This window comes from Urocitellus parryii, chromosome 11 (assembly GCF_045843805.1).
Source record: "Urocitellus parryii isolate mUroPar1 chromosome 11, mUroPar1.hap1, whole genome shotgun sequence".
Taxonomy (NCBI): domain Eukaryota; kingdom Metazoa; phylum Chordata; class Mammalia; order Rodentia; family Sciuridae; genus Urocitellus; species Urocitellus parryii.
Window position 1 is genome coordinate 104,367,402 of NC_135541.1, and position 13,833 is coordinate 104,381,234.

Consider the following 13,833-nt stretch of genomic DNA (forward strand, 5'->3'; position numbering starts at 1 on the left):
TTTTTTTTTTTTTTTTGTGCTGGGGATTTGGGGATTGAACCCAGGCCCTTGTGCATGCAAGGCAAGCACTCTACCAACTGAGCCATATCCCCCAGCCCCCTCACACTAATACTTTATAACATTGTTATCATTCATTTCATTTGTCCATAAGCTTTAATTGCCTAATACATGGTCGCTATTATTGTTGTAAAAAAATTGTTCTCTGTTCAAGTACCAAAAATAAGAGAAATGAAAGTGAAGTTTATGGCCTAAGCCATTTTCCTTCTTTTTTTTTTTAATATTTATTTTTTAATTGTAGTTGGACACAATACCTTTATTTTATTTATTTATCTTTATGTGGTGCTGAGGATCCAACCCAGGGCCTTGCACATGCTCGGCAATCGCTCTACTGCTGAGCCACAACCCCATCCCCATTTTCCTTCTTTCTGAAGAATTTCTTGTCACATTTCTTGCAAAGCAGGTCTATTGGTGACAGTTTTCCTCATTTTTGTTTGAAGAAGTGTGATTCTTCTTCAGTTTGAAGAACAATTGAGCTGGGGGCAGAATTGTAGGCTTGGTAGGGTTTTCTTTTGTTTTTGTTTTTAACACTTTAAATAATTTCACTTCACACTGTTCTTGCTTGCCTGTTTCTGAAAAAAATCTAATGTAATTCTTATTTTTGCTTCTCTTTTCCTCTAGCTTTTTTCAACATTTTTAATCTAATATTCTGTAGTTTGAATATATGCCCCCCAGTGTAAATCTTTTGGTATTTATCATGCTTGATGTTCTATGAAGTTTCTGAGTCTGTGGTTTGGTGTTTATTCACTCTGGATTGGTTTTTGTTGTTGTGTTGTTTTGTTTTTAGAGCAGTTGTTTTTTCTCCCAGCTTCTCTCCTGTTTGACCCTTATCTTCAAAACATATCTGGAAACTAACACTTACCATCTCCACTGTAGCTGCCTTCAGATTGTTCTTCCTAACTTTGCCCTTAATGTCCTCTTTCATAGCCAAGAGAGAATCTTCCAAAAATTTCCATGGAAACTTGACATTCTCTGCTAAGAACCATCCAGTGATTTCCTGTATCATACCAAGTAAAAGCCAAAATCTTTACCATGGCCCAAAGGCCTGCATTTAACTCTGTTTCACCTCCTACCTTATCTCCTAATCACCACTCTTTGCTCTCCTGTTACAGCACCCTTCTTGTCTTAAAAAAGTCATCAGCAAGCATCTTCAAGATTTTTCCACTTCCCTCAGATGTCTGGATAACTCTGTTCTTTAATTTCCCCTCACTTTTAGATGAAGTTTAAAAGTAAGTATATGCTTAAGTATAACTTTTTAAAAACAAATCTACATGTTTTATGAATTTATCCCCCTTTCATGTTTTATGGTTCTCCAAAACACTTTCCCAGCCAGCATATCACTGGCATTTTAGAGAAAATTAAGCCAGCAAACTGGTTGGAGCATTGAGAAGGATAAGAGGGAGCATGTGGTTGGATGAAACTAGAATGGGATTAGGGATCGAACTATGTAACCCTTAAGAAGCCTGGTTAACATTTTGGTCTATCATTAAGTTCTGGTAAATCACTGAAATACCTTACCTGGAAGGAGTCAGAGGATGTCACTGATGTGATCAAATTTGTTCTTTTACAAAGAACATTCTGTGGAGAACAGATTGGAGGGGAAAGATTGCATCTGGGGAGATCAGCTGAGCAGCTGTTACAGTGATCCAGAGATCACTGATGGCAGCTTACCTAGACTACTAGGGTTGATGGCCATACAAAAGGAAATGTTTGAAACTGTTCAATTCTTTGAAGAAATCCATTTGTAAATATTATCAGCAATTTATATATCTCTACAGCCAGATTAAGATTTCCAGCTTAGGGGCTGGGGTTGTGGCTCAGCGGTAGAGCACTCACCTTGTACATTCAAGGCCCTGGGTTCGATTCTCTGCACCACATAAAAATAAATAAATAAAAATAAAGGCATTGTGTACAACTAAAAGAAATAAATATTTTTTAAAAAATTTTCCAGCTTATAGGAACTCTTTTTGATTCCATTTTGAGAAAGTTGAATGGATTACCCAGTGTAATTCATCTTCATGTTCTGTAAGCCAAATAGTTATGTGCCATTTTGTATATTTCTTAGCATTGGGCACAAAATCAAAGATGCTTGTTTATTGGAAATGTCTAGAACCTGTTCAAATTGAATCATTTCTCATGAAAGCAAGAATTTTAATTGTATTATGATATTTTTTCCAACCTCATCTTAAAAAATTAAGTAGACTTATTGGGATTTAGGATTGATTCTCAATAGAGTTTTGTTTTCGGGGTTTTTTTTGGGCGGAGGGGGACAGAGAATACCAGAGATTGAACTCAGGGGCACTTGACTATTGAGCCACATCCCCAGCCCTATTTTTTTTGTATTTTATTTAGAGATAGGGTCTCACTGAGTTGCTTAGGGCCATGCTAAGTTGTTGAGGCTGGGTTTGAATTCTTGATCCTCTTGCCTTAGCCTCCCAAACTGAGCCACTAATCCTCTGCCTTAGGCCCCCGAACTGAGCCCAGCTTTTTAAAAACAAAAAAACATAGGATCTCTATGCCTGTGCTTTCTCCTTTATAAAGCCAGGAACCTTTGGGAACTGGGAAGTTGTGTAGAACTTTAGCACTTGTGAGGATTCAAAACTCATAACACTGCCTGTGATAAGATAGATTTGAAGCTCTTAAAGCAAAAAAGCTAACTTGGGAATCCTACCAGTAGTTTGCTAATGTGGCATTGTTTTTATCAACTAAAATATTGATTTCTCTTTTTACTTTAATTTGGGAGGGAGGAAGCATTAAGCTCTGTACCTAAAGAATGTTATATTGTTTAATTATAAAGAAACAGTAGACTGTCTTAGTCCAACTTCATTTTGTTAATAAGGAAATTGAATATTTATGAGAGCAAATGATGTACAATTTATAAAGCCTGATTTGGGATCCAGATCCTGTAGAAGCTCTTTCTTTTCATGAGTTATTGAGTTCTTTGGTCTTCAACACACACCTCATTTCTCTTGATGTATATATGCTTTCCAAAGAATTGTAGACCTTTCAGTAAGGTTAAAAAAAAAAAATCAAGCCAGGCATGGTGGTGCAGCCACTTGGCAGGCTGAGACAGGAGGATTGCAAGTTCAAGGCCAGCCTGAGCAACTTAGCGAGACCCTGACTCAAAATAAAGAATAAAAAGGGCTGGGGAGTACCTCAATGGTAGTACAGCATCCCTGGTTTCAATTCCCAGTACCACCAAAAAAAAAAAAAAAAAAAGAATCAGTATATTTTATTATGCTGCCTCTTAATTTGGGGGTTCTAATCTAACAGTGTATTTATTCTTCTTACCTTTCCAAAATTCTTTTCAGATTACCAGTAACACTCTATTTACAGGAGTAAGTACTGATAGTAGTGGTAGTAGTTATCATTATTATTATTATTTTGTTTTGGCAGATGTTTGTCAGGCTCTTTTCCAAGTATTAGGTACACATCATTTCATTTACTCTTCGCAGTAATATTACTGGACTATTCTCTTTCTTTATAAGATTAAACCTTTTCTTCTTTATCCCAAGACCCAGTCCTGTTATCATGAGATGTTAAAAGGTTGTCTGGATTATTGAATTAAGAATACTATTGAACATAGTGAAAAAGTCCAGAGGCATTAGTGTAGATAGTCTAGCTTTGAATTCAGGCTCAACCATTTCTTTCTTTTATTCAGTAAATATTTATTGAGTATTTACTGTTTTCCAAATATTGTTCAGGGCACTAGGGATGACATCTTTATTTACATTTTCAGAGGAAGATAACGTTAGCCTTAAAGGGTTGCTAAAGACTAAGAGAGGTTAACAGGCAGGGTTATTTTTTCGCTTTTTTTTAATGTTTGTTTTCTTGCCCTCTGAACTGGTTTCTCTGCTCCAGTTTCTCATTCTCTGTTCCATCCTACACAATGTTGGTAAAGCTAGCTTTTTTTTTTTTTCCTCAAGTTCCTCTTCGAAAAATTAAGTGGCTTTCTTCCTCAGATAGGAAAGTTCTGAGTTCTTAGAATATCAGCCTGCTGTTAAAAATATCTTATGTACTCTTTCTTTCACTTTTCACAGTAAATGCTGAAGCCACCTAGATATTTTTTTAAAAATAATTTTTCCATTAGATTCTTCAGGACTCTCTTGACTCTATGCCCTTTTTTCTTGGAATTCTATGTCTATGATACTCCTTTTACCCTTGCCTCCTTCCTCTCCCTGGACTTGAAGAAATACATACAATGTACATGGAGAAAGATCTCTCCTCTTTCCATATCCTGTTGCCTCTCAGTTTTCCTCCAAAGGCATATACAAGTCTCTGTACACATTCAAGTAGAGGTATGTTATTAGCATATTAGAGTGTAAAGTCTGGAGTCAGGCTGAGTGTGATACATGGTTTTTTCTTCCTATGTATGAGACCTTGAGCATATTACTAGTGCCTGCATCAAGAGTTATTGTGATGACTTTTTCTTTTTGGTGGTCCTGGAGACTGCTAAACAGGTGCTCTACCACTGAGGTATATCCCTGGTCCCCATATTATGAGGATTTCTTATAGCAGTTCCTGATGCACAGTAAGAACTTAGTAAATATAAGAAAACATAATATATTGAAAAGAGAATGGTATTTAAAATCTGGAGACATAGGTTTGAATATAGTCACCTGTTTACTTTATGCCTAAGTATTTAACCTGAATTAAACTTTGTATGTTTTGTCATCATTATAATCAGGATAGTGATATATAATTTTTATTTTGATTACCAAATGCTTTAAAAGTTTCAGTTACCATTGATCATATGGTTTTACTTTTCCTTCCAGTAAAGGTCATAACATTTCAGCTAGATAGAAGAAATGAAATAGTGTGTTCAAAAAACAAAGGTATCAGAAAGTTGTGATACTTACACCTTTTTGCTTTAGAAATTGTTCTGAATTCATACTTTTTCATTTTAAGATTATGAATATAGAGTTTATTTGGCAGTAATGCTAATAGAAGTATACTTGTCAAGATTTAAAAATTGAGAACTGGGGATGTAGCTCAGTAGTAAACTGCTTGCCTGTCATGTACAAGGCCCTGGGTTCAATCCCCAGTACCGCAAAATAAATTAATTAAATGCTTTTAAAAAGAGATTTCAGAATTGATTATATTTATCTATACCTGGTAGGTGTCTTTAAGGGAAAAAAATGTTTTTTGGTCATTGTGAAGGTATTAGTCACTGTCTTAAAATTTTTTCACAATGGTTTACAAATGTCTTATTTGCCTATGATAATAGTTACTAAAGAATATTCATTTTACTAAGTAGATAGTAATGTGAAAAAGACAGAGTTCCCTATTTCCATTAGTCAGGCATTTACTGGTAATGCACTTTTTGATGATTGACTGTGTTACTAAAACAGGATATGAGCATTCACGTTTTTACAGCTCATGTATCCAAGAGCACATGTCATTCCCAAAGGCACAAATATAAGATATTTTTGGATACAGTGATATTCTCCCTTCTGTTAATTAGTGGTATTGCCAGTATTTAGGAGGAAAAAAATTATAGTTTAAGGGCCTTTGATAAATATTCTTTTTTATATTTTTTATATAAAGAATATATTTTACTTTGGAGATTTAATCTGAATTAAAATTACATAATTTTAGTAAGTTTGAGATTTTTACTTAAAAGTATTTTTGTTTACTTCCTTTTATTCTACAATATTTGTTTCTCTGATAAGACAAAATGGCCTAATCTGATGATTTCATATATAACCTTGATCACTGACAGTTTAAACTGAAAGGGAGACTATTTTCAAGTACATTGAAACACAGCATACAATGAATGGCATAATTTCTTTTAGTTAATTTTTGAGTTTCCAAGCCATAGAAGTATTATTTTAGATTGCCAATTCATTTGCTTCATGGTATGAAAATCCATAGTAGGAGGAACAGACCTATCACATTTAAGTTGTTTGACAAAAATGTCTCTCCCCCCCCCAATTGTCTTTTTGAAAAAATTCAGAGGATGAATCTTCTTAAACTATATGCTCCTGTTACTTATAGTAATACAAAAACTATCACTTAGGAATTATTTGTATGATTCCATGTAGCAACACTGAGCCAGGCAACATAATGTTCATACCCAAAATCTATAATTAATATCTAAGGACTTTTTGATGAAGAATGAGATAAAAATTCTTTTTTATGACAACATAGTAATTGAAAATAAGAATTAGGGCCGGGGGGGTAGTGTGCTCGCCTGGCATGCGTGTGGCCCGGGTTCGATCCTCAGCACCACATACAAACAAAGATGTTGTGTCTGCCAAAAACTAAAAAATAAATATTAAAAAATTCTCTCTCTCTCTCTCTCTCTCTCTCTCTCCTCTCTCTTTAAAAAAAAGAAAATAAGAATTAGATCACAATACAGATATTCTAAAAATAGAATATAAATTAAAATGTTAACAGTGATTGGGATTTATTATATGTGGCACATAACTTGTGTGAATTTTAATATTTTTTCTCAATGATAGTTAACATTTTATTAAATCCATTATTTTATTGTATGTGAATTATATGAAGCCTTAAAGCAGAATATATGTAAGTTTAGAAATTTTTCTTTTTAAAGTATGTATCATGGAAGGATAGCCCCCTTTTAAAAACCATCAATTAATTTAGATCTGTTAGAAAGTCCATTTACTTATTAGTTCATTCAACAAATAATTATATAACATAACACCATATGCCAATTTTATTGTTTTGGGTAAATGAAACAAATGATCCTTCCCTAATTGAACTTACAGTCTAATTTATGTAGTCAAATAATCACACGGGTAAAAAATAATTTTTGATTTGAAACAGTGACAAGTATTAAAGGAAAGATAGCTGGTTCAATGAGAGTGTACAAGGTTTTGATTCAAAGCATTCAGGGAAGGATAGCTTATAGAACTCTCACTTGTGCTGAGATATAAGTGAAGAAGGGGGGAAAAAAAAGACATTTCAGGCAATGAGAATAGTTTGTGTTGAAGAGCTGTAGTAGAGATGAGTGTATCAGATTTAAGTAGCTAAAAAGAGAGTAACCTGCATAGAGAATAAGATAAAGTAGAAAGGGGCCAAATCATTAAGAACTTTGAGGACTTTAACCTTAGAGCAAAATGAAACCTTTTAATCATCTAAGGAGAATGATTACCATGATAAGATTCATATCTTAAAAAGATCATTCTGGTTGTAGTGTAGAACCAATGTACAACATAGAGTGAGTGGAAGTGGACTAGTTAAGAGGCTAATTCAGTAATCCTAGGAGAATAATAATTACTGTGTAGAGTTTGAGTTTTGATAGTAGAAAAAGAAGAGGAAAGGAAAGAAATGGACAGGTAGTCTCTGCCTACGGGGTAACAGATTCTCCACCAAGGTGATTCCAACACTACTATCTTCCTCCCTGCTTACTTTCTACCTTTAAAAGTGCTACAAAATTCAAAGCATTGCTTTTTGATTAAATTACCACTTTAATTAAAATGGTATTCTTCAAAAACTACTATTCATAATTTCATTTTTAGATGATTATAAAGGAATTTTTTTCATTAAATATACATTTATGACTTCCCACTTGTGAAGATATATGTATTGACTAATAAAGATACCTTTTACAACTGTAAACTTAAGGAACATTATTGGAACTGAAATTGTTAATTTGTGACAGATTCTTCTTTGCAAAAGCAATGTGAATTCTTCTACTACTTATTGTATATTCCTCATCAGGAAGATCACCTTCAATGATTAAGTTTTGACAAGGATCTTAGGACTGATTATAACATTTAATAACAAGAAGCAAACGTGCATGGTTTAATTGGTTATAACCTAGCAGTGCTTTAATATCAATTTTCTACTATTTGAAAAATGTTTGCTGGGTGTGGTGGTGCATGCCTGTAATCCCAGCAACTCCGGAGGCTGAGGCAGGAAGATTGTAAATCAAGGCCAGCCTCTCAGCAACTTAGTGAGGCCCCTAAGCAACTTAGCAAGACCCTGTCTCAAAATTTTAAAATAATAATAATTTAACAAAGGATGTGGTTCAGTGGTTAAGCATCTCTGGGTTTAATCTCTAATACCAAAAGGGAAAGAAAACAAAAAGGAGAGAAAGAGAGAGAAAAGTAAGTATTCTGAAAGGAAAAAGGGAACTGGTTTTTGGTCAAGTGATGGACAATCTTCTTTAATGGTCCCCCAGTGCAAATAATTGAAAATGACAGGAAAAAAGAATAAGGATTTTTTTTTTCATGTATCTGAGAACTGACATTCTGTAAGACATGTTCAGAGGCTAAAGAGTAAGAACCAGCATGCAGAGCCTATTTTTTGTCTTGAGGGTATTTACTGAACTGGGTAAACGTGAGCTTAGGGTTTTAGTGCCTTAGCAGACTAAGCTCAGTCTATTAAAAGACAATCCACCAAGTTTCAGTGCCACCCTCAACTTCTGCCAACTATAAGGAAAACTGACTGTCTCAAAATTTGGCACTGAGTTGAAGTGGTGATGCAGATTGGGAAAGGGGTATAACTCTCTGAAATTTCATAGTTACAATCCATCCATCTCAAAATCACACTTTTTAGATTATCCCCTAGATACCTAAGCTAAAAATATGATTTATAGTTATGATGGCCAGTAAGTAGTAGCATCAGTCAAAGGAGGAGACAGTGTGCAAGCAGTCTGAGCACTTGACAAAAGCAAATGCATATCACAATTTAAAAAAAAATTTTCATGGTTCAAAAAGGAAAAAAGATATTGAAAACAAAGACCAGCCAAAATAACAGCTGAATTGGACTTCCATTGATTTCATATTTTGTAATTATTAGATATGGAACTTAAGTTGAGTGTTTTAGCTAAATAAAAATGATTTAAAATATATGAATGATGGAATTATAGCTAACTTTTGTAGCACTTCCTGAGAACCTCATACTGTTCTGATACTTTATACATATTAATTTATCTTCACAACTCTGTGATAGGGACTATTATCACTATTTTACAGATTAAATAACTGAAGCACAGAACAAGGAAGTTTGTTGACCAAGGTCAGTAATGGTAGAGCCAGGATTCTAAGCAAGTGGATCCTAAGTTCAGTCTTAACTGTTTGTGTACTGCTTATGAGAAAGAAATACGACTGTGAACAATAACAGTTAGCTTTGAAGAAAGAACTAGACATGAAATATATAAATAAATTAAAGATTGGCCAGCTGAGGTAACACACACCTATATAACCCCAGCAACTTGGGAAGCTGAGGCAAGAGGATTGCAAGTTCTAAGTCAGCCTCAGTCAACTTAGCCAGGCTCTGAGCAATTTAGCAAAACCCTGTCTCAAAAATTTAAAAATAGAGGTGGTGGGGGATTGTGGGAGTGATGGGGGTGGTGGGGCTGTAGCTCAGTGGTTAAGTGCCCCGGTGCCAAAAAAAAATTTTTTTTTCTTTAAAGATCAGTGAACGAGTTAACAGTAGATTATACTAGAGAAGTAATGAAAAGGAAGACAGTTTGAAAAATAGATAAACCAAAATAAAGAGAACAAGAAAGGAAGATATGTGAGAGAAGGGAAAAAATGAAAATTGTGGCAGAAATCCCTAGTTTTTCCTTATAACATTTCTTCCTCTATGAATGGATGTGTTGAATGCCCAGGTAAAGCTTCCATTTCACTGCCTTTCTGATAGTGAGGTCTGACAGGGGTAATCAGATTTTGGCAATTTGAGATACAAATGGAAATTACATGTGAGACTTCTAGATTATGCCTGAAGAGGAAAAGGGTATGGATGTCCTTCCCTTCCTCTCTATTCCTTCCCATGGATTGGAATGTAACATGGTATTGAGCTAAATGCCATGTAAAGGAAGGCAATATTTTAAGGGTGACAGAGCACCAAGGTGTACATACTTGGTCTCAGACTGCTAAATTGCCAAACAAGCCCTGGACTATTCCCTTCCAACTGTCATGTGAGAGGGGAAGAAAATGCTTTCAATATTGCTTAAGCTACTATATAGTCTCATGACAGCACCTTTGTCTACTTCTTTACAAATACAAAAAGAAAAGGTCTCACAGTGGTTTAGCCAAAATTCCAGACATGAAGAAAAGTCCAGTAGAGAGATTTAAGATTATGAATAAAAATTTCCAAAACTGCAAAAAGATACAAATTAAAGATGTGAAACTAAACAAGACAAATATAAAGCTAAGCCTGTAAACATTTCATAGGTAAATCTGCAGACAGATCTCAAAAATAGCCAGAGGGAGGGGAAAGATTACTTTCAAAACTCTGTAATTATGCTAACAACTGACTTAACTGAGAGCAAAATAGAAACCAAAAAAACCAACAGAGCAGTAAGTACAATGTACTGAGAGTAAATAACTATTAAACTAAAATATCTTTTAATATTAAACATAAAGAATCTTCTCAGATAAATAAAATCTGATCATTTTCACCATTAATTGGACATCACTAAAAAAATTGTTTAAAATATAAACTTTAGGTAGAAGGAAAGTGATCTCTGATGGAGGATCTGCAATATTAATTAGAGCAGGGGAAAAAATATCAAAACCAACAAGCCAGAATATCCAAAGTAAGATTAAAATTTTTTTTTAAAGGGAAGGAAATAAACATAAAAACAACTGAGACAAATACAAAAGCAGTCTAATAAAAAATAGAACATCAGCGAAGTCAAAATTGGTTATTAGAAAAAGATAATACAATTAACAGTCCTGTTGAAATTGACATAAATGAAAAAAAAAGAGAAGGTACAGACAATGAAAAAGGATATATAACTATATGTGCTACAGAAATTTGTTACGAAAGATAACTGGATACATTAGCTTTAGGAAATAAGTTCAAATGATAATTAGGTCTGTTGTCATAATAGTATATTAAGTCTTCAAGACTACTTGTCATACTAGCCAAAAATTCAACTTCTGAATAGGTAAGAGGATTGAATTACAATTTTTAAACTTTAACCTGAATATTTGGAAAATTACAAGGATGCAGTCAATGAATAGGATAACTGTGCCAGTCATACTCTACTAAAGCTCCCCTCTCCTCCAGTACTGAAGAGTGAATCCAGGGACACTCTTGGAGCCTCCAAATAAAAGGATTGGGGAATCCTTTTATTTTTAATTTAGAGATAGGGCCTCACTAAGTTGCTGGGGCTGGTTTGGAACTTGTGATCCTCCTGCCTCAGCTTCCTGAGTAACTGAGATTACAGATTATAGACATGTGGCCCCCACACACAATTTACTAAACATTTTGATGAAGATTTAATTTGGGTTGTAGGTGTATGCATTAAAGTGGTAGAATTTGGGCTCCTTTTTAATTATGTGTATAAGGCAGGAGTATGGAAATACATGAACTCAAGAAATTATGGAAATGTACTTTTAAGAGAGTTTTACATATTAGTAGTAAGTTTTTGATGCCAATACCAAAAAGTGATGGCACAATACTGAGAATGATCTATAATTTAATGTTTTCTTTCTCTTAAAAAACATTGTCATCAACTCTGTGGTATTATGTATTTACAATATTCAGCTGAACTAATCAGTATACCTAGGAAAGGTATCGTAGTACTAGGCCAAGTGCCTTGTTTTTATGGAGAACTGGTAGCAAATAGTAGTACAGGTTGAGCATCCCTAGTTCAAAAATCCAAAATCTAAATGCTCCAAAATCCAAACGTTTTGAGCATTCTTAAGTTTGAGATTTTGGAGCATTTCACATATTGGTTTTGGATTAGGGATACTTAAGCTGATTAAGTCTATACTAATATTATAACATTTTAAAAAATCAGAGATCTAAAAATCTTTTGGCCCAAGATTGAGGATATTCAATCTGTAGTTATTTGTGGGTGGGCACTGTGAAGCACACTGTTCGAAACTAATACACTAGAAAGTCTTAGGTTGATAGCATCTTTCTGTAGGTTAAGAGGACAACTGGTACAAATTTTAGTGATCTCCAGGAAGGATTGGGGTTTGTTCTTTTGTTTGGTTTGGTAAAGGGAGTTGGGAAGGAGCAGATAGAGAAGAGAATGAAGCAGATTATAGACAAGTTTGGGTGAGGAATTAGGTTGATAATTCCAGATTTAACACAAAGTATATTTTTAAAAAAGGAAAAAGAAAAGAATACTACTTTACCATGTATTGTTTAAACGAAGTAAAATTCTCATCTGTCATAATTACAATATCTTTTAAAAAAAGGCAAACTAAAAAGTTTTTGTCAGCAAAAGAAATAATCTGTGAGGTGAACAGGGAGCCTACATCCTGGGAACAAATTTTTACCCCTCACACATCAGATAAAGCTCTAATCTCTCTAGTGTATAAAGAGCTCAATAAGACAAGCACCCCAAAACTAAATAATTCAATCAGTAAATGGGCCAAGGACCTGAACAAACACTTCTCAGAAGAGGATATACAATCAACCAATAAATATACGAAAAAATGATCATCATCTCTAGCAATCAGAGAAATGCAAATCAAAACTACTTTAAGATACCATCTCACTCCAGTAAGAATGGCAGCTATTTTGAAAACAAACAACAAGTGTGGGTGAGGATGCAGGGAAAAAGGTACACTCATACACTGCTGGTAGGACTTCAAATTAGTTCAGCCAATTTGGAAAGCAGTATGGAGATTCCTTGGAAATTTGGGAATGGAACCACCATTTGACTCAGCTATTCCTCTTCTCGGACTATACCCAAAGGACCTAAAAACAGCATACTTCAGGGACACAGCCATATCAATGTTTGTAGCAGCACAATTCACAATAAACTGTGGAGCCAACCTAGATGTCCTTTAGTGGATGAAAAAATTGTGGCATTTATACACAATGGAATATTACTCAATACTAAAAAAGAATAAGATCATGGCATTTGCAGGGAAATGGATGGCATTAGAGAAAATTATGCTAAGTGAATTTAGCCAGTCCCAAAAAAACATGCAGAATGTTTTCTCTGATATAAGGGGGGTGACTCAAAGTGGGGTCGGGAAGTGAAAGGGAGGGAGAAGGGGAATAACAAGGATGGTGGAAGGAGATGGTCATCGTTATACAAAATACATATATGAAGATGTGAATTTGGTGTCAACATACCTTATATACAAACAGATATGATAAATTGTGGTATAAAGGTGTATTAAGAATTGTAATGCAAAAAAAGAGAGCTCATGTATAAGGCATAATTTGGCGTGAACATATATATACAGAGTTACAAAAATTGTGCTGTGAATGGATAATTATGAATGTAATGCATTCCACTATTGTCATGTATGTAAGAAATAAATTTTTTTAAAAAGGATAGCAGTATAAATCTGAATGAAAGTTTAAAGTAATTGTTATAGATTAAGGAAATAATTGTTCTTTTGTGTTAAGTCTTTTAGTAATACCATCTTAATAGTATAAATTTTAAAATTTATGTATTTGTTTGTTTATAGTGCTGGGGATCAAACCCGGGGTCTTGTACATGCTATTACACCCCCAGTCCCAAGCTTGTTTTAAGAGAATAAGAGAGAACTGAAGCCTTTTCAGAGACCAGAATAACAGAATTTAAAACTTTATTATTTGAAAAAGAGGTCTGCTTATTGAAAATGAAGATACATAAAGAAGGAGAAATAACTTTTCAAAAAAATAAAGGAGTATAGAATGAAAGAGGAATTCTCTTTATTCTATTTACAGCAGTGGGCAGAGTGAAACCCAGCAGGTGGCCACTACAAAGAAATAGCAATGTAAAGATCTTTCCAACAATTAGACCATCCTAAAATGGAATGATTCAGAGGGCTAAAAAAACATGTTTACAGCCATTTTTTACAGTAGATTGACATTAAATTACTGTATTTTAGGTATTTT

At 34.2% G+C, this 13,833-nt stretch overlaps 1 protein-coding gene and 1 non-coding gene across 14 annotated transcripts in view; one reads left to right on the forward strand and one right to left on the reverse strand.

The window, feature by feature from the left end:
- Rap1a (RAP1A, member of RAS oncogene family) overlaps positions 1-13,833 on the forward strand; it is an 88,653-nt gene that overhangs the window by 41,408 nt on the left and 33,412 nt on the right. For 6 of the 13 annotated variants that reach the window (XR_013342147.1, XM_026394128.2, XM_077791152.1 and 3 more), the window contains one exon: positions 1,170-1,286. The exons of the other annotated variants lie outside the window; for them this stretch is intronic. The gene's annotated coding sequence lies outside the window, so the exon portion shown is untranslated. The remainder of the gene's footprint in view (positions 1-1,169; positions 1,287-13,833) is intronic. 13 annotated transcript variants of the gene reach the window in all.
- Positions 18-96, reverse strand: Trnaa-ugc (transfer RNA alanine (anticodon UGC)). Its single transcript has one exon. It is a non-coding gene; the product is annotated as a tRNA-Ala (tRNA).